Genomic DNA, 21,068 nt, shown 5'->3' with positions numbered 1-21,068 from the left:
TTGTACAGAGGTAATGAGAACTTTATATATTGGGCCCTCGGATCTTTATGATTTGTTACTTTTATTGTACAAAAGTAAGGATAACAAAATAAGATGGAAACCTATCAATTTAAAAATAAATAAATCAAAAAACTATTAAAAAATAAAAAAGTTTAATTTGCAATGTTAAACTATATAAAACGTGACTGTAATTTTTTTGGTCAAACGAAATTAATTAATAATCAAACAAAGAACTCAATGCATTATACACTACCTATAAAAAATATAATAATAATATTTTAACTCCATGATAATAAAAATAAAAATAATAATAGGTTATTATGGTAGTGATTGGTGGTAGTGTGGGCTTCTGATGCAACGTTCTATGGAAGTGAATGTTTCTACAACCATTCCAAGGTTCGAACTTCCTATGTAGTGAGGGATTGAATAGATCATTTTGTGGTTGTGGTCTACATTTTAAGCATTAATTATGGCAGCGGATCATCTCTAGCGTTCTGTCTATGACAACCAACACTATCCAAGGTAAAGAATCATCTATGTGGTCTTGTGTGAGCCAACGGGTATTGGCTATGGTAGTGAATCATCTCTGAGGCCTAGGTTGTGGCAAAGCATGGTATCTAGCAATCTGGTGTTGAAGTGACTATGGAAGCGGGTTGGAATCATCCCTGAGACAACAGAGGGTTATCTAGGGCTAATTTTGTGGCTGACGAGAACAGAAATAGGGACGGAAAGAAGGTTGCAAAAGTTTTAAAAGGTGACTGTTGATTGAGAGTGTGGAGCAACCAACATGGACTATCGATGTGACTTATAACAACATATTTGAGCTCGTGTCTAAAGCTAGCAGTGGCATTCAATCAACACATAAAGGTTTTGGTATTGGGATTCAATCCAAGTCTCCTTTCTATTAGTTTTCTACCCATGGATACAACTGGGGCTCGCATATACATGAAAAAATTAAGGCTTGTGTATAACTTATGAGGCTCTCATATAACTTCTGAGGAAGTACATCTCCTGAAGGTCTGAGGAAATGAATATAATGAATGATCTTTCTGTATGAGACTCCCATAAAACTTTTGAGGCCTTATATCTCTCTGTGGCTATTTCTTCAGCAGTTTCTCTAGCAACCCTTCCATCCCATTAAATCCACATTACAAACACTGCTACAAACAACTCTGACAGGTGCATACGTTCCCACCTACTCTCATCTTGTTAATTTTTTATTATTTCTACTATGATTACTTCTTCTCATCTTTCTAAACTCCCCTCTAACAAATAGATACCAAGTGAAATTACCCGACAGAATCTTTATGAATACATTGAATTTTTAGAAAGACGAAGAGAAGAAAGAGAAAACCATTTTAAACTAGAATTAACTACAATTCTTGACAATAACCACAATTCTTTAGAAAATCAAACACTCCCACTTGAGACTAAACTCCAAGGAATGAAAGGTAGAATTCAAAAAATTAAATGCATCAAAAAGGCAATGGTTAATGAAAATGACACTTTGAAAAGTGAGATTAAAAATCTAAAAGAACAAATACATAATAACTCAACCCTAAATAACATAGAGAATAAATTAGATATTAAACTCATAAAGGAAGAAATTAATAAACTATTTGTACTCAAACATGACTGCCACAAAAGATCCTTACACCTTATATTTGTTGGTATAAAAGAACAAAATAATGAAGACACATTATAATTAGTTAAAGAACAATTAAAGACTAAAATCAAATTCAAATAATTTATCTCACCTAAGCAATAAGGGTAGGAAAGATAGTTGAGCAAAAACATAGATTAATCCATGTCAAGGTCAGTTGTACTGACAATAAATTAGATATACTTACGAAATCCCCAAGCCTAAAAGGAACGAGAATCTTTATAAATGAATATCTCTTTACAGAAGACCAAGCCGAACTTAAGAAAAAGGTACAAAAGGTCAAGGAGGCAAGAAAAGAAGGGAAATGGGCAATCATTAGGAATAGAAAAGCTATTATTAGAGCTAGAGACCCAAACATGAGTGGTAAATTTGGAATAGCATCACTTCAGATTCTCTTATGGAATTGTCATGGTTTTACATGGTGTAAAGGTTCTATGTTAAGTTACATCTCGACTAATATTGATCATATTCTTTCAGTTGAAACTTGGGAGCAAGACAAATCTAGGGTCCCTCACCTTGATAGGTTCACTCTTTAGTCTGTCTGGAATAAGAAATCCTCTAGGAGAGGTTTTGGTGGTAGAGCCTGTCATATTAGGAACATTGTTTCCTCTCACATCTGAATTCATAAAACCAACCCCTTCAATCAATACATTTGGATCGAGCTCTCTCATTCTACAACCAATAGGATCTTTCTTGCAATCTTCTATTTTTCCCCTATAAACTCTATATCCTATAAGAAAACAACCTAGATAAGAATTGTCCTTTCAATACCTTAGAAAAAGACAACTAAAACCTAAGGAATGAATGCAATATCCTTTTGCGTGGGGACTTTAATGCTTGAACTGATACTAACCAAACTATTATGTTAATTAACAACGCTAACCCTAACCCATTGTGGCTTGATGAGGATGGTAACTTAGCTAATAGATTCAAGAGAAAATCTGAAGGCATAATTAAGAAGTTATTCATCACCGAGCTCCTCAAACTTTGTAGTTCCCATGACCAAATCATTTGTAATGCTATTAATAAATGGCCTCTCTCCAATTAGATGGCATGTTTCTATGGGTTGGGTAGCAGCGTCATGGATTATGCAATTTCTGATATCCATGGCCTCAACCATATTACAAACTTTGAGCTTCTTAATGGGTTCAAGCCTGACTCTTACCACAGACCTCTATCTTTCTCCCTCCATCTTGCTATGCATATGACCCACATGCAGGAGAACAGTGAAAGAAAAAGTCACATTCAATTCAACAGAAGTAATGTCGACATTTTCTTAAAGGATTTGGAAATGGATTTAGGCTGCCTAACTTAAATTAATAACATTGATCAAATCTATTACAATTTTACTACTACCGTTTCCACCACCATTAGAAAATTATCTAATAACACTTCATATAAGAAAAATAATAGAACTTCCAATCCTTGGTACTACAAAGACTGTAAAATTTCCAAGAAAGCAATCAGAGACGCCCCTAATGAAAGCATTAAGCTTTAGAATATAATTATATACAAACCTCTAATTGAGAGGAAGATTAGGTGATATATTAATAAGAGACAAAAGCATACTCTCCACCTTTCTAAAGTTGTGCCTAGAAAGTTTTGGTGGAATGTGCTTGTTCATAAAACTAAACATAATCATTCTATCCCCCTAGAAAATTGGGATAACTATCTTAAGAAGTTGTATGACTCTCGAGACACCATGTGCACCATCTTAAACACTCCTTTCATGCATGATATTTTTTCTCAGGAAGACATTGAATCTGGGATTAATAATCTCGATAATGGGAAAGCTGAAGATATTGAAGGTTACCAAGCTAAAATCTTTAAAATGGGAAAATCTATCCTCATTCCTCATCTCCACAAGCTTCTCAATTTTGTTGTAAAGCATGGATTCCCTAAACTTTGGATGCAAAGCCTTATTGTGCCTATCTTCAAAAATGGGGACAAAATCATTCTGTCTAACTACATAACCATTATGATTAGCCACATCCTAGCCAAGCTTTACGGGCTCATTCTAGAAAAAAAGCTTAGCCTTTGGCTTGAGAACCAAGGTAAAAGAGCTAAAGGGAAAGCCAGTTTTAGGAGACATCGCTCATCCATCAACCATCTTATCACCCTTAGGATCATTGTAGAGGAATGCCACAATAGTAAAACCAATCTCTTCTGTTGTTTCGTGGACTTTAGACAAGCTTTCGACACTGTCCCCCAAGATAAGCTCTAGGAGAGGCTTGAAGAGGCCATGGTTCATTCTGAACTCAGGATTGTAGTGATCTGCCTCTACAAGACTGTCATTGCCAAGCTTAAGACCAACGAAGGGTGGTCTAAAGATATTAAATGTAATATCGAGGTTAAGAGGTTGTCCCCTTTCCCTTATCCTTTTTGGTATTTACATCAATAAACTAGAGGATTGTCTGGAAACTGCGGGCTGCAAAGGCACCTAGCTCGCTCGCATTATCATTAATCTTCTCCTTGATACTAATGATATCATTCTTCTCACAAGGATACATGATGACCTAGACAAGCAACTTAAGACTCTTCATGTCTACTTCTCCAAGATGGGTATGACGATTAATACCAACAAGACTAAAGTCATAATCATTAAATCCAAAAATATCACCCATGTTAGTTTCATCTATGATAGAAATTGTCTTGAGTAGGTTTCTTCTTATAAATATTTGGGTATTGACTTTGCTGATCAGCTCAGCTAGAATTATAGCATTGAGAAAAGAATTATTGGAGGTTGGAAAGCTTATTATGAGCTTGAAAACAATTGTATGTCAGTTGATCTTTAAGTTTTGAGTTAACAAAGGTTCCTTTTTGAGACTCTCGTCACCCCTGTTATCTTATACGAAAGTGAATTTTAGGGGTGCAGTATATGTAGGGAGTCGTGGAGAAAGATTGAGATTATCCAAAAGCAATTCATAGCCTATAACCTTAAGAACAAGGGAAATATTCCCTATCCTATCCTCTTGATCGAAGATGGATTGTCCTCCATTGAAAGTGTGGCTATGCTTAGATATATGATGTATAAGAATAAGCTTCACAATATGGAGTCCAACAGCCTCCTAAAAATTGCTTCTAACTTTAGTCAAAACCCCCTCCTACGCCTCAAGCATGGGCGGCATCAAGATGCTCAGTCTTGGCTTAAACTTTGGGTGATTAAGGAGGAGATCATCATGGGAAGCAAGGACAGTATCAAAGCTACCATTACCTCCAGTTTTAAGGAAAAGATTTGGGATGCTAAGGCGCTGGAGGGTAAAAGGAAGCTAAGCTACTATAAGGAGGTGATCAACCCCACCCTTGATAACCAGAATTATCTCTCTATGCTAACTAGCACTAAGAAGAAAATGAACATTGCTAGGATTAGAACTAACTCTCATGAGCTTCAGAGTGAGACCGGGTGGTGGTCTACTCCCAAGACTCCTTGGGATGATAGAATTTGTCAAATTTGTGATACTAAGAAGGTGGAAGATGAAAAGCACTTCCTTTTAGACTACTCGACTCTTGCCCACATCCGCTCTCATTTCCCTATCATCAGCCACACATCCAATCTTCTTGACTTACTAAGCCAGCCCAACTATAGCGATCTTGGAATGCTTCTTTCCCTACTCCTTTGATCACAGAAACAAGATTTTGAAGAATGACAATTAGACTCTCTTTTCTTGAGGTCTGATAGACCACATTGGTCTTAGTGGACGTTAATCATCATCATCATCATCATCATATATTTTTAAATGTTTTTTTCAATTCAAATAAAATTAAAATTACAATCAAAATTAAAACTTAATTTCTAAAAAATAATTATATATTTAAAAATTAATTGGAAATTTAGTATTATTTAAATAATAATAATTAATCTTTAAAATTATAATTGAATTAAAAATAAATTATATATCTCTAACCATTGAACAACTAAAGAACTACATTAAAATATTCTATCTTAATAATAAATTTATTTATTTTTATGATTTTTTTCCTAAACAACTAAACCCAAAATTACTACACATTTCAATTTTTCACACATTTTGAAGGGAAAATAGTCAAAGAGCCTAGATTTAAGTTCCGCATGAGCCATTCCGAAAGGTGGAGATGACGGGGAACAAAAAACGAGTTTTCCAGATGTGAACGGAGTAGTCTAACAAGGCAGAGGAATTGCCCGATTTTCGTCCCCACCCAGAAAAACTTCCGGCTCCGGCCATCAGCAATTCCTCCACCATCCGCCACCCTTCGCCATCTCCACCACCCTCCACCATTGTTCCACATTAATTTCGGATCTCATCTGACAAATTTTCGGAGTCTGCCAGATTCTATGATCCTTTCGTTTTGAATTTGGACCAAAACCGTGGGTTCTATAGCTCCCCTCACCAGCACGACTCTCATAGAAACCCCATCCCCACTCTACAACTCACCAATTTCCTCTACACAGAAACTCCATTACGCGCACTACAGGTCACCACCATTGACTCATCACTAGGAGACAGACCGTCAGCAAACCAGGTGATAGACAAAGGCAGTTTCAGTCATCTGGTTCATTTTTCTACCTTTTTCATTGTGTGCATATATGATCGAGGAATAGGGTCTTTGTTCCTTAATTCCTAGTGGATTTTTGTTGCTAATTTTGTCCCTTCTAAGCCCTTCAATTTCTCCTAGCATACTGTCCAACCTCAACGCAGGCTCCCATGCCCTGCTGCTGGCCCTACTGGTGATGATAATGAACATTATCACACTGAGGTACCATATTGTTCGACATAACAACACTATAATAAAATCACTGAACCCTAGAAGTTAAAAAATAATTCAATAATTAATTGTGTGGAGGGGTTTGTAGGCAAATGATCCATTGGGGACAAATCCTAGAATGCCTTCAGCATTAGAACTTATTAACTTCCCTCTCCAGCAAAAGCCTAGGCCTTAAACATTTGAATTCATCAATTTTCTTTACAGAAAAAACATAGTAAATCCTTGTGTGATAAACAGTTGAGATCTGAGAGTTGCATTATAAAGATATCCAAAATATAGATTTTTTTTTCAAGAAGAGGTATTTGAGTAAAGTGATGCAATTGAACATTCAAGAGGCTAGAAACCTGCCAACTTCACAGAAAAATGACTAATCAGGACTCAAGTGAATATACGTTTCACAGAGAAAACATTTGAATTGAAAGGAATTAAAATTGTGAGTTGTCTCGCTTTACTTATCAAAGTAAGGATGGTATTGTGAATTTGTTTGTTTTTTGTCATGATAGTTGCAACTAAGAAGTATATGAAACCAAGAAGACACATTTCTACACGACTGTTATGAAAGATTTTCCTTAAACATGACACAACCAAATATAAGAATGGTAAAAGTTAAGCATTCATACAAACAACGTGATACCACGCACCAATAATACAAAGTTACAAACTGATGGGAAATGCTAATACCAAATACTGAGATATATTAACGGTATAGTGTATATTTCATTCTCTTAAACTAGAATAAGAACTATGACCAGTGATCACTAATTATAATAACCCAGATTTGAGTTTTGGATAGTTTTTACTATTTAAGTGATCAGGATGCTGGGATACCTTCGAGAAATCACTATCATCTTAAGTATAAATGGTTAGCAATCATTTTAATCTAAAAAATGGTAGGTGTAGGATTATTATAATTCAGAGTTCATAATGAAATCACTTGCAATGAAAAGTTATATCATATGATGAAATGTCAAACATCTTGAGAGCTATGCCATTTTAGAAACATACAGATACAAGACTATAATTGGCAACTTCAGCAATAGTAACTGAGTTCAATGGATGGTACTTGAAAGTGGTCAGAGAGTCTATTTTTCATATGTTCAAAGTATGAAGCCACACCCTAAATTTAAATGCTTGTGTTGTAGGTCCAATATGAATAGAATCTGAGTGGTACAAATACATAGCATGTTAATCAATTGTATGGGGTCATAGCCTATCAACAAAATGATATCATTATTTCCATGTGTATTTCTTCGTGTATGGAATCTGGAGTACAATGAATTTCATTATTACAGATTGAGGAAGAACATGTTTATTGAGTGAAATAAGTCTTCTATCATAGATGCATCATGTGCATTTTCAAAAGAAGAAACATATGATACATAATTCTACAAATGAAAGACTAAAAAAATTCTACATTGCTTGTTGCTACACACTTGCCCAATTTTGAGATTACACTTTTCATTCAAACAGTAGAAGGTAGTCAACATACAAATAGATTGGAAACACACAAGCAATTAGAAAATACCCAACCCATGTCAAACAAGTTCGATGACAATGCTGGGAAACAAATTAAGCATAAAGCACTTAGTTCCTGTAACATAGGTATATAAATAAGAACCAGGAGAAATATCACATTCTTATGTGATCAAGAATGCTTGCATGAAATTTTTATCAAAAATGGGGCACTGAATGCAACTGATTTGATAATTAAGTAGCATATAACCCAAGATAACTGCCCAACTGTAACAAAAGTCATTGAGACAACTTTCAAAAAAAAAATGCAAAACTAGAGACATGGTAGGTTTAACAAAGAACAAAATATTTAAAAAAGCATTTCTGACCACATATAGGAATGAAAACTCCAAAGGGAGATGATAAAGAAAAAGAGAAACAAGCAAAAATCGTTTTCTTACCTAATCAATAATGCCTGCAAGAAAATTTTACCAAAAATTTGGGAGAAGGCTTAACTAGCCTAATGTTTTTGATAATGTAGATGTAATGTTGTTTGGAGAACATTAGTTTATAACATATCCAATTTTGTCTCCCATGGCCTGAAAAATTAACTGTTGTGATGTTTTTGTGGGCTGTAAATACAATGGAGCTCAATATTGTTTGGAACACGTAACCACTCCTTATTTACGAGGGATTCTAATGGATTATTAGAGCTCTGGTTCCACATTTCCTCTTTTTGGTTGTCCACGCTTAAAGTTTTTATATTCCTTTGAATATTTGGTCATCAGTGTAGGGAAATCTATGTTATGTGTGGAATTGCCTAATATATACAAGCATTGACAAATTAAAATGGTAATTTGTATGTCAACTACTTTATCGTACATTGGCTTTTTCCTTAAAAAAAAAATTAGGAGATAAGATAAGATGGGAGAAGGCAGCAGTTATTTATTGTCTTGAAGTTTCTTTGTTTATTCAATCATTGTACCTAAATGTATATATTTATCTTTTAATTATGTTGGAATGGGACGAGACCAAATAGTCTGCATTTGGTGCATCTACATGCAGTTTATTGGGTCAAATCCCACAATATATTTTTGCACAACAAATTTTTCTTTGTGGTCCTCTGATGACCACCTTGAATTTTCCTTGGAAACACGACAACTTGCTATTATTAGCCTTAAATATAGTTTTAGAGGATTGACTTAGTTGTGTCTCTCCATGAATGTCAATTGTTTTACTTTTGCTGAAAAAGCTCTGCTTAACTTATTGCTATCTATTATGTCCTTGCCTGATGCCAAATTACTCTCTGTCTCATATATTAAGGACAAGAAATAAAATAACTAATGGTTATATGTGTCTATGCGAGAGAGAGAAAGAGTGTGTGTGTGATAGCCATTCATACTCTAACCCAAGATATAACAAACAAGGATACAAATAAATATTTTTTTGTCATGAAGGCTTTCACAGGAAGTGAACTTTGGGCTTTATTATGTTGGCATGCAGATGTCAAGGCTCAAGTTGCATCAATTCAACAAGCAACTGCCAAAACTCCTAAAAAGGTTGAAGCCCCAATGGCTGTTATAACTGGAGCTTCGAGAGGAATTGGCAAAGTCATTGCTCTGTCACTAGGTAGAGCAGGTTGTAAGGTGCATATTTATATCATTACCTACATAATACATGCAATTACAATGGCTGTTTGCACTCATTTATGATAAATTGTTTACAGATTTATTTATTAGAAAAGGAAGAGGGGACAAATGATGCAACAATTGACGTGATGCAATTTTCTCTCTTGTTGATTTAGATGAATATAATGCATGAGGAATAAGGCGAGTTGTTTTTGCACTATTAGGAGATGGAATATTTTATTTTTGTAGATGGTCTATGTTTAATACATGACCTTTTTTCATTGTTTAGTCATACAAGTCATGTATGACATGACACAGGAAATGTCTTGTAATTGTAAGAAGGGAAAAGTAGAGGACAGGGGTTTAATGTAATACAGTTTATCATCTTGAACATCTACTAAGGTCAATGATAACACATGGTAAATGGTACCCTTCGAACAAGTCAAAGAAAAGTGCAACAAAGAAAAGATGATAAGTTAGTATAAAAGCCTACCATCTCGAATTTTACTGTCTTATGTAATAAATGATGCATTGCTAAAGGAAGAGAGAATAATTTAGTAATCTTCAAGATTAGTTTCAGCAATGATGTTTCATAATCTTGTAACCCCCCATATTGAATTCATAATAGCTTTTTTTGGCAGGTTTTATGGGCCTTATTTATGGTACTTATTTACTACTTTCAATGTATATTGAGCATGGCATATTGACTGGTTGTGGATTTCATTCTTCATTTGATTTGCATTGTACATTAAATAGTCCAACAGCTGACTTTTATTAGGTGTGACTTGAACTTTTCTCTTAAGTTTTAACAGGTGATGTGTGCCATCTCCCTTTGGAAGTTTGTATTCTTATATATGTCTGGGAAATTTCTTTTGTTATAGATATTGGGTTCATTTGTTTTAGCCTTACCATGTATATACTTTTGCAATTTTCTTTTAAAAGTTGTCTTAAGATATTTTTATACAGCTGGGCAATTGTCTTATGTTATAAGCTATTGTATTATCAAATCTATTGGATTCAATGCCCTATTTCTAGTAAAATTTTCTTGCACGCATTCTTGATTAGGTAAGAAAATGATTTCTGCTTGTTTCTCTTTTTCTTTGTCATCTCCCTTTGGAGTCTGCATTCCTATATGTGGTCAGAAATGCTTTTCTTAAATATTTTGTTCTTTTTTAAACCTACCATGTCTGTAGTTTTGCATTTTTCTTTTGAAAGTTGTCTCAAAAACTTTCGTTACAGTTGGACAGTTATCTTGGGTTATATGCTACTTAATTATCAAATCAGTTGCATTCAGTGCCCCATTTTTGATAAAAATTCCATGCAAGCATTCTTGTTCACATAAGAAAGTGATATTTTTCTTGTTTCTTTATTTATATACCTCTGTTACAGGCACTAAGTGCTTTATGCTTAATTTGTTTCCCAGCGTTGTCATCGAACTTGTTTGACATGGGTTGGGTATTTTCTAATTTCTTGTGTGTTTCAAATCTATCTGTATGTTGACTACCTTCGACTGTTTGAATGAAAAGTTTAATCTCAGAATTGGGCAAGTGTGTAGCTGTAAGTAGTGTAGGATTTTCTTAGTCTTTTATTTATAGAATTATGTATCATATGTTTCTTCTTTTGAAAATGCACATGATGCATCCATTATAGTAGACTTATTTCACTCAATAGACATGTTCTTCCTCAATCTGTTATAATGAAATTCATTCTACTCCAAAGTCCATACATGAAGAAATACACATGGAAATAATCATTTTGTTGATAGTCTAGGACACCATACAATTGATTAACACGCTATTTATTTGTACCACTCGGATTCTATTCATATTGCACCTACAACACAAGCATTTAAATTTAGGGTGTGGCTTCATACTTTGAACATATGAAAAATAAACACTCTGACCACTTTCAAGTACCATCCATTGAACTCAGTTACTATTGTTGAAGTTGCCAATTATAGTCTTGTATCTATATGTTTCTAACATGGCATAGCTCTCAAGATGTTAGACATGTCATCATATGATATAAATTTTGATTGCAAGTGATTTCATTATGAACTCTGAATTATCATAATCCTACACCTAGAATTTTTAGATTAAAATGATCGCTAACCACTTATACTTAAGATGATAGTGATTTCTCGAAGGTATCCCAGCATCCCGATCTCTTAAATAATAAAAACTATCAACAACTCAAATCTGGTTTATTATAATTAGTGATCACTGATCATAGTTCTTATTCCAGTTTAAGAGAATCCAATATACACTATACCATTAATATATCTCAGTATCTGGTATTAGTGTTGCCCATCAGTTTGTAACTTTGAATTATCGGTGCGTGGTATCATGCTATTTGTATGAATGTTTAAATTTTACCGTACTTAGATTTGGTTGTGTCATGTTTAAGGAAAATCTTTCATAGCAGTCGTGTAGAAATGTGCCTTCTTGGTTTCATATACTTATTAGTTGCAACTTCCATGACAAAAAACAAACAAATTCACAATACCATCATTACTTTGATAAGTAAAGTGAGACTGCTCACAATTTTAATTCCTTTCAGTTCAAATGTTTTCTCTGTGAAACATATATTCACTTGAGTCCTAATTAATCATTTTTTTGTGAAGCTGGTAGGTTTCTAGCCTCTTGAATGTTCAATTGCATCACTTTACTCAAATACCTCTTCTTGAAAAAAAAAATTCTATATTTTGGATATCTTTATAGTGCAACTCACAGATCTCAACTGTTTATCACACAAGGTTTTACTACGTTTTTTCTGTAAAGGAAATTGATGAATTCAAATGTTCAAGGCCTAGGCTTTTGCTGGAGAGGGAAGTTAATAAGTTCTAATGCTGAAGGGATTCTAGGCTTTGTCCACGATGGATCATTCGCCTACAAACCCCTCCACACAATCAATTATTGAATTAGTTTTTAGCTTATGGGGTTCAGTGATTTTATTGCAGCACTGTTATGTCGAACAGTTTGGTACCTCACTGTGATAATGTTCATTATCATCACGAGCAGGGCCAGCAGCAGAGCATGGGAGCCTGCGTTGAGGTTGGACAGTATGCTATGAGAAATTGAAGGGTTTAGAAGGGACAAAATCAGCAACATCAATCCACTAGGAATTAAATAAAAGAGTAAGATCCTCTTCCTCGATCATACATGCACATAACCAAAAAGGGCAGAAAAATGAACCAGATGACTGAAATTGCCTCTGTCTATCGCTTGGTGATGGGAGCTTGGTTTGCTACCCGTCTGTCGCTTGGTGATGAGTCAATGGTGGTGACCTGCAGAGCGCGTAATGGAGTTTCTGCGCAGAGGCAATTGGTGAGCTACAGAGCGGGGATGGAGTTTCTGCAGGAGTCGAGCTAGTGAGGGGAGCTGCAGAACCCGCGGTTTGGTCCAAATTCAAAAGGAAAGGATCATAGAATTTGGCGGACTCTGAAAATTTGTCGGACGAGATACGCAATTAATGTAGAATGGTGGCGAAGGGTGCCGGATGGCGGAGGAATTGCCGATTGCCAGAGCTGGACTTTTTTGCGGGCGGCGACGAACACTGGGCAATTCCTCCACCTTGTTAGACTACTCTAATGTGAACGGGTATATCATCTTAATAATATTGTTTTTATGTGATTTGTACCTAATTTTTTTTATTAAATTGATTAAAAATTATGAAACTTATAAAATTAAATATTTAATCTTAAATTTGAAATTTATGTTAAATTTTTGAATTATTTTTATTACATATAAGTTATTATTATTATTATAAATGATGAATAAAAAATATATTATTACAATAAATATTAAAATATTAAAACAATACGAAATTTATACTAATAATTACAAAACTAAATATACAAACAAAAATTTAAGTTGAATGTTTGAATCAATCTTGTTGAATGTTTGAATCAATCTTTTTTCACAAAATGTTATTAATATGGTTTAATCAATAAATATCGTTGTAATTTGACAATTTGGTATTTGATCATTGTCAAGTTTACATATATTCCAAAGTCCAAAGCTTCAAATGACTAAACTTATTTAGTCTTAACTTATTTATTCTTATAAATTATTAGCTTAGTTTAATGTTTAAGCTTTAAACTCTAAATGGATAAAAGTAAAAATATTATTAAATAATATTCTGAAGTATAATTTTTTAACATATTAAATTAGTTTAATGTCTAAAAGTAAAAATAATACTAAATAAGATTCAGTAATTTCAGCTCTTTGTTCATGTTAACAAATGCATGACTTCATGCAAAATCTATTATCACCGAATAGACCATGGTATACTTTTTGGCAATTTCCACTAAAACAATGTCTACACATTTTTACACAACCAATTTTAGAATGATTTTGTACAAAAGATTTTCATTTTTTCAACTTGTCGCTGAACAAGTTTTCCATCCCTGGTAAATGACAAACTTTTTAAAGTCAAAGATATGTAATTTTAATTTTTTTTGCGCAAATCAAAATGATAACGGTGATAATTCCAATATTCAAATTTCGATATATTAAATAATAACAAGATAGTTACAACTAGCAAACTTAAATGACAAGTAGCCAACTTAAACGTTGTATACATGATCGTATCAAAGTTTAAATAGTAGATCCAATTTATTAAAATAAACTTAGAACAATCACACATAAATTATAAATTTATCATGATACAAATATATAAGGAATAGGAATATAAATTTAATAATAAAGAAAGTTTGATAGATTTACGGTTAAGATAGATCTAGGTTGGTTTCAGTTGTGTGCAGTCACACAAAATTTGTTAAGCATTTAATTATTTTGATTATTTGAAATATGCTAAAAATGTCTAAAATTAATCCAGTCATTTTAATTTTAAATTTACTAAACTACCTCAGTTATTTGAGATATAGAGAGTGCTAATAACTTAATGATGAAATACAATTTTTGAATCTTAGAATGTAACAATGTTGAACAACATAAAATGCAAATAATAAGAAACTAGTCAATTATAAATACTCTTCATTGTGATCATTCTCAAAATATTTTTGTCTACTCTTCTAATGTCACATCTATTAGTTTTGTCATCTTTTCATATCAAAAATATGAAAAGGACAATTGAAATCATACGTCATTCACATCCTTAATTCAATTGTCATGACTCTACATAAAAAGTTTTTTTTTACTTTTATGTTTATTTGTTTTTCTTTTCTTTTATATTCCATCTATTGCTATGAGAGTTGTCCCCTTTATGCATTCACATCTAATGTTATATATGTATTGCAAATTATGTTTATATAACCTAAGCTTCTGCAATATGTTCAATTTCCTTGTTTAAAGGTTATGGTACCATTAATACCATTAGGTCTTGGAGGCTTTTGATAACCATTACCTGGTCGATAATTTTTTTCCCGAATTAATTATTTACTCATGGTACTTTGTATGTGCGTCATATCTATGTTTTGAATTTTGCATTACATTATATTAATTATCTTCCATCACTTTCGTTGGTATATTAGTAAGGCCACATTGCGCCTATGTCCAGACAACATAGTCCAGTTTCGCCTTAACTTCTGATGCCCTTGTTTATTGTACCTAAGCTGTCATATTTGTGTGTTGATGCCACGTTGCCTTTGCCCATGTGATGGCAGGTGTTTCTTCTCCTTAATGTTTATGTCACGTTGCCTCTACCCATGTGATGGAAGGTGACTACCCTCCATCGCCCATGAATGATCATGATGATGGAATGGCAGGTGTTTCTTCTCCTTAATGTTTATGTCACGTTGCCTCTACCCATGTGATGGAAGGTGACTACCCTCCATCGCCCATGAATGATCATGATGATGGAAGGAAGGATCGATGACTCTAAAACAAATCCCCAATCTAAAACCCTATCTTCAAACTTACCCTGGCATTTGTCATCGCTCGCTACCTGTAACCTGAATGTAAACCCTACTGGAAATTTCCTCCCAATAGTTGGCGTTGGCTGCCGGAAGCATAGGCACGACTATGATCTCCATATCTAGGTTTCCAACTCTCTGCCTACCAGAATTGTTCCATTGAATATTAGTAGATTCAACTGTACTAATTAGCATGGTTTAGCTCTGAATTTAGTAAATGGGTTTCATTTGTTTGTTTTTTTCCTGGTTTTTTCTTACCTTGTGCTTTCAGGAATTTCGTGTGAGGAGCCCTTCCTGTGAACCTTTTGGCTTCCTTTCGCCTTGCCAACATGCCTACAGGTATCCTATTATCTTTTGTTTACCTCGTTTCAATGATGAGGAAGATTTTTTTCTTTTCTGTGTAGTTTTGTCTGGATGACTACAAGTTGTGTTTCCTCCATATTCTTTGATGTAATCTAATGATTTTGGTGGCCACAATAACCTAGCCCCATTCGACAATCCAGAACAGAGGCTATTTCCTTACCCTAGAGGTATATACTATGAATCTAATTCAACTTTGCAATTTTTGGCTTACTTTATCACGATGGTGATGATGTTACATTAAATTTAGAACTTTTCTGGTGAATGTTTCACAGGGCGCACTGGTACCGATTATTCTATCAAGTTTGACCTGATATTCATTTGACTCTTTATGCATTTCTATTATTATATGGTTTAACAAGTCTCTGGTGGTTTCTTTTCTAATTTCATCGATGGAATTTGTCTCGCAGTTAAGAAGGGTTTCTTTTACAATAATTTGGGTCGTAGTCACTCCTCTAAATTTTAGCTAAGTGGAAATGATTATAACCCTTGATCTCACTGCCCCTGCAGGTCAGTGACTAACATTTCCTCGGCTCTGTCATATACGATGCCTCCACTCCTAGTTGCATGTTTCTATTAAATTCAGAAAATGTAATGGGTATTTGTTTATGAGGTGTATGTAACCTCATTTAAGATATAATGACTATGCGTTTTCATCCCCTGTGAGGATAGGGGTTACAAATGAGTCTTTCATGTCTTACTTATTTCTTTGGTTGTTGCGAGTTTGTTTGGACATTGGTCTATTTTTGGCACCAGACATCTCTTGTAAATATAATAAACCTATTGATTCAAAACAATGATTTCACTTTCCTTCTGTAAAAGAACTCCGAGATGTGTATGAATTTAGTTTGTTCAGTGTTTAATATTGTAACCTTTCCCTGCGTAAGCACGTGAATAAATATTTGTTTTCCTTAAATGTTATGTTTGTGTGTATAGTGAATTATGTGGAGTCGATTCTATGAAATCTTTGATACAATGTAGAGTTAATTTTTTCTCTATTTTATTGGTGAAGCAATTGCTTGATAGCTGTCTATGTTTCTATACATGCCTCTTTTCAAATCTACTCGAGTTTATAATGTTCTTTATACTGTGATCGTTTCCTAACAGAATTCTGGAAAGTATTTGTTAATAAATTCAAACTCCGTTTAAATATTCGATTTCTTTTAGACCATAATGATAATGGTTTCTCTTTCATTATACTCAGTAATGTTTGATGGCTTTGCTCCTCGCTTGAACTGGTTGTGTAAATTGGCCATGAGCTCAGATGACATAATTTCTCCAGTATTAGCTTTTGTCATAGACAAGTTCATGTAACTCAGTTCGTGCCTATGAATTTATCGGATTATTTCGCCATGACCAGTGTACCCATGACCCAGGAGAGAGGAGATTTTGACTCTCTTATGGCTTATTACAATGGCATATATTCATATTTTCTCTCGTCAATATCCATCTGATCCTTGTCCTCACTATTAGTTTCCATTATAAGGCTACCTAACTAACTAACACTAAATGGTTTTTGGGTGTCATGTAACTAGACTTCCAACCATACGTCAATGGATCTTCCCCTGTACTCACATCTATGGACTTTGACTCATCATAAATGCCAATTGTGGTATAATTTCTTACACTAATGCTCCACCTACCTAATGCCTTATTTCTAAATTTTCGAGACTTTTTTAGTTCATATGTAAAATTCTTGATTTATATGGATTTCATTGTAACTATTTTACAGAAATGAAGTATCATGATAAAAGAAAATATTATTCCTTTTTAAAAGGGTATTGTCTTCTACTATACCGTATCATTGTAATAAAAAAATAAGATCTAAATCATTCCATATTCCTTTACAATATGGAGGAATTGAAAGATGAATGTTATTGTTTATGCATTGATCATGCTGTAAAATAAATATTATGAAAATTATTAATTAATTAATCCTCTATAGCGCAAAAAAATTTGTAATAACGAGTTGGTTAAATTAAGTATCTACAGTATTAAACAATTTGCACAGAAAGTTCTAACCAAGACGTGACCAAGAAAACACCTTGAAATGAGCACTTTTCCTCCTAACTTTGAATTGTAACATTGTAGGTTTTAACCCTGTGCAGAAATTACCTACATACGAATTCTAAAACGAGAAAATAAACAATGGCGAGAGCATAAAATATAAAGCATATATACGGAGAGATTTTCCCCAGGTCCCAAAACTGGGACTACCAGATTAATTTTTCATTATGTTCCTTTCAATGCTACAATACATATATATACATGCCGAACCATCCATAAACCCCAATCCATTAACCCTGGAATAGAACATAACTGTAGTTCCCTTGACTGGATCTACAAAATACCATGGAAACAAAACCATCATCCTCAAAACCATGTGCAAAATCCATGCAAAAAACCATAGGTAGGTCCACCCACCTAATATAGGATCCAAAAAATATTTTCCAGGGCAGCACCCACTGCAATGTACAAGGAGATCTACCACACCCCATGCTTGGAGTAGTCATGGAAAGAATATAACACAACCGAACATTCTCCCACTTTTTGTTTTCTTTACACATGAGAGCTTAGTCATTGATCTAGCCTTGCAATGGCCATTGTTTCTCTACACCAAAGGAACTTCTTAGTGCTCACAGTCTTTGTTAATGCATCTACAATATTCTTTAAATTGTCTACCTTTATCAGCAACACCTTTTTTTCCTCAACCATATCCCTGACAAAGTGATACTGAACATCAATGTGTGTTTCACTTGAATGATAAGAAGGGTTCCTTTCCAAGAAACTTGCACTTTGGCTATCACAGTCTATCCTTATAGATCGTTGTACTAACACCATACTTGAACACAACCTCTCCAACCGAATTTCTTCCTTGCTTGCATGATTGGCTGCCATGTATATTCCTTCTATAGTTGAAAGTGCCACTATAGAATGTTTGTTACTCATCCAACTGACTGCCCCTGCAAATAGGTTAAACACATACTCACTTGTATATATTCTCTGATTGAGATCTCCAACCTAGTTTGCATCAACAAAGCCACAAATATCCAACACTCTATCCAATCATGGTATTCTTTGGTAGCACAAACCATAATCACTAGTGTCACACAAATACCTAAAAACCTCTTCGTTGTTATCCAACTCTCCTTCCCCAGTATTGATATAAACCTTCTCAATACTCCCACTGCATGCGCAATGTCTAGTCTGGTATAGACCATTGCATACATCAGGCTACCGACTACACTTCCATATGGAACATGGGACATTTCTTCTTCCTCTTCTTGTGCCTTGGGACATGATTCAGCAAATAACTTTACACCTACAGGAATAGGAACATTCACTGGTTTACTATTCTGCATGTTAAACCTTTGTAGTATTGTCTCAACATATTTCCTTTAATTGATTTGATCAAAGCTTTCTATTTGCCCGATCTTGTTTAATTTCCATGCCCAAAATATAGTTTTCAACACCCAGATCATTTATGTCAAATTTGGAGGACAATTAGGTCTTCAAATCTTGGATAATTTATTCATCATTTCCAACTAGAAACATATCATCCACATAAAAGACCAGATAAATAACATGGTCACCATTTAATTTCAAATACACATAGTGATATTCTTTGCTTCTAGTGAAGCCAATTCCCCATATAAATGTATCAAATTTCTAATATGACATCCTTGGTGACTGTTTTAACCCATACAAAGACTTTTTTAACTTGCATACCAGTTCTTTCTTACCCTTTACCACAAATCATTCAGGTTGTTTCATGTAGATCTTTTCTTCCATATCCCCGTGAAGAAATGTTATCCTCAAATCCATACGTTCTACCCAAAGGGGCTTCACTCAATGCACCTCAGACATAGAACGTGCATTCATGGCATACTAAAAAATACCCTTAATTGACTACATGTTGGAAAATACTTCTAAAAATCATGTTATTTAACCCCCTACCAATACATACCCAATACACCTTCCCAATTTAAAAAAATCCCTACTTTCACTAGATATTATAGGTATCCATTTTTTCATTAACATTTTTTATACCCCTTTATATTTTTACATTAACTTGGAACTCCATTTTTTATACGTGTTGAAATAAAAACCATTTACAACCTATTATATGCTCAATATATTATGTCATTTTTCCTCAATATATATCCCCCAATAACAACAGATAAAAGTAATCTAATAGAAGCTACCTTGGCAACAGGAGAAAAAATATCACCAAAATCAATTCCCGACACCTTGGAATAAGCTTCTTCTTCCAACCAAGATTTGTATTTCTCCACCTTTCCTTCTGCATTCATCTTCTTCTTAAACACCCATTTCTTGACAATGGGTTTCCTTCCAGCCGGCAACTCCGCTAGATTCCAAGCCTCATTTTTGTGCAAATATGCCATTTCATCAACCATGGCCTCTTTACAAAGTTTTCCATCCTATGAATCTACTATTTCCCTCATAGTTCTAGGATCACCATCAGTAACATATAAAGTGAAATTTGAATAGAAAGTAGATGGACTATACATTTCTAGTTGCCTTCTTTCTCGAAGTGATCTTCTCATAGTTGGAGTTTGTGGCTCTTCATTTTTTGATTCCTCTTCTATTGTAGAGTTTGATTCTTACTCATTTAGCTAAAACTCTATATTTTCGGGTTCCTTAGGTGGAAATTCATGTTTAATAACATCTTTCACCTCTCTAAACATCACATCTCGACTGTACACAACCTTCCTTGTTTTTGGGTTCCAAAGTTTATAACCATTTAAACCATCCCTATATCCAATAAAGATGCACTTTTCATATTTACTATCCAAATTTGTTCTTTTCTCCTTTGGAACATGTACATATTCATCACACCCAAATACCCTTAGATGCAAAAGAGAAGGTTTATTTCCAAACCATACCTCTTGTGGAGTCTTATCCCCCAACATTGATGAAGGTGATCTGTTGACCAGGTAACATCTAATCACCACTGAGCATTCTTGTTCCCATTTCCGTCAATGACTTATTCATTCTTTGTGCAACTCCATTTTTCTCAGGTGTGTATGGAGTATTCTTTTTCCTTGCTATACCACACTTCTTACAAAACTCTTCAAATTCCTTCTTACAAAATTCTCCACCGTTATCTGTCCTCAACACCTTTATCTTCTTCTATATCTGGTTTTCCACCAGAGCCTTAAATTATTTGAACCTGTCAAAGACTTTAGATTTATTCTTGAGGAAAATATATCCATGTATTCCTTGAGAATTCATCTATAAATGATACATAGTACACAAAATTACCATTGATGGAACTGACAAAGGTCCAAAAACATCACTATGCACAAGCTCCAATATATGTGTC

At 34.1% G+C, this 21,068-nt stretch overlaps 1 long non-coding RNA gene across 4 annotated transcripts; it reads left to right on the top strand.

Annotated features, from left to right (window-relative positions):
• The first annotated feature begins 15,210 nt into the window (after positions 1-15,210).
• On the top strand, positions 15,211-16,349 carry LOC149192254 (uncharacterized). Of its 4 annotated transcripts, none has more exons than XR_016254876.1 (4): positions 15,212-15,487; positions 15,633-15,700; positions 15,847-15,891; positions 15,997-16,349. It is a non-coding gene; the product is annotated as an uncharacterized LOC149192254 (long non-coding RNA). The 4 variants fall into 4 exon arrangements; XR_016254874.1 differs by having other exon boundaries at positions 15,216-15,487; positions 16,232-16,347; XR_016254875.1 differs by having other exon boundaries at positions 15,211-15,487; positions 15,633-15,891.
• The last annotated feature ends 4,719 nt before the right edge of the window (positions 16,350-21,068 follow it).

This window comes from Pinus tabuliformis, chromosome 2_2 (assembly GCF_031772625.1).
Source record: "Pinus tabuliformis cultivar Carrire ecotype Pingquan chromosome 2_2, CPIR1, whole genome shotgun sequence".
In the NCBI taxonomy this organism is placed as follows: Eukaryota; Viridiplantae; Streptophyta; class Pinopsida; order Pinales; family Pinaceae; genus Pinus; species Pinus tabuliformis.
This window is presented reverse-complemented; position numbering and strand designations above follow the sequence as displayed.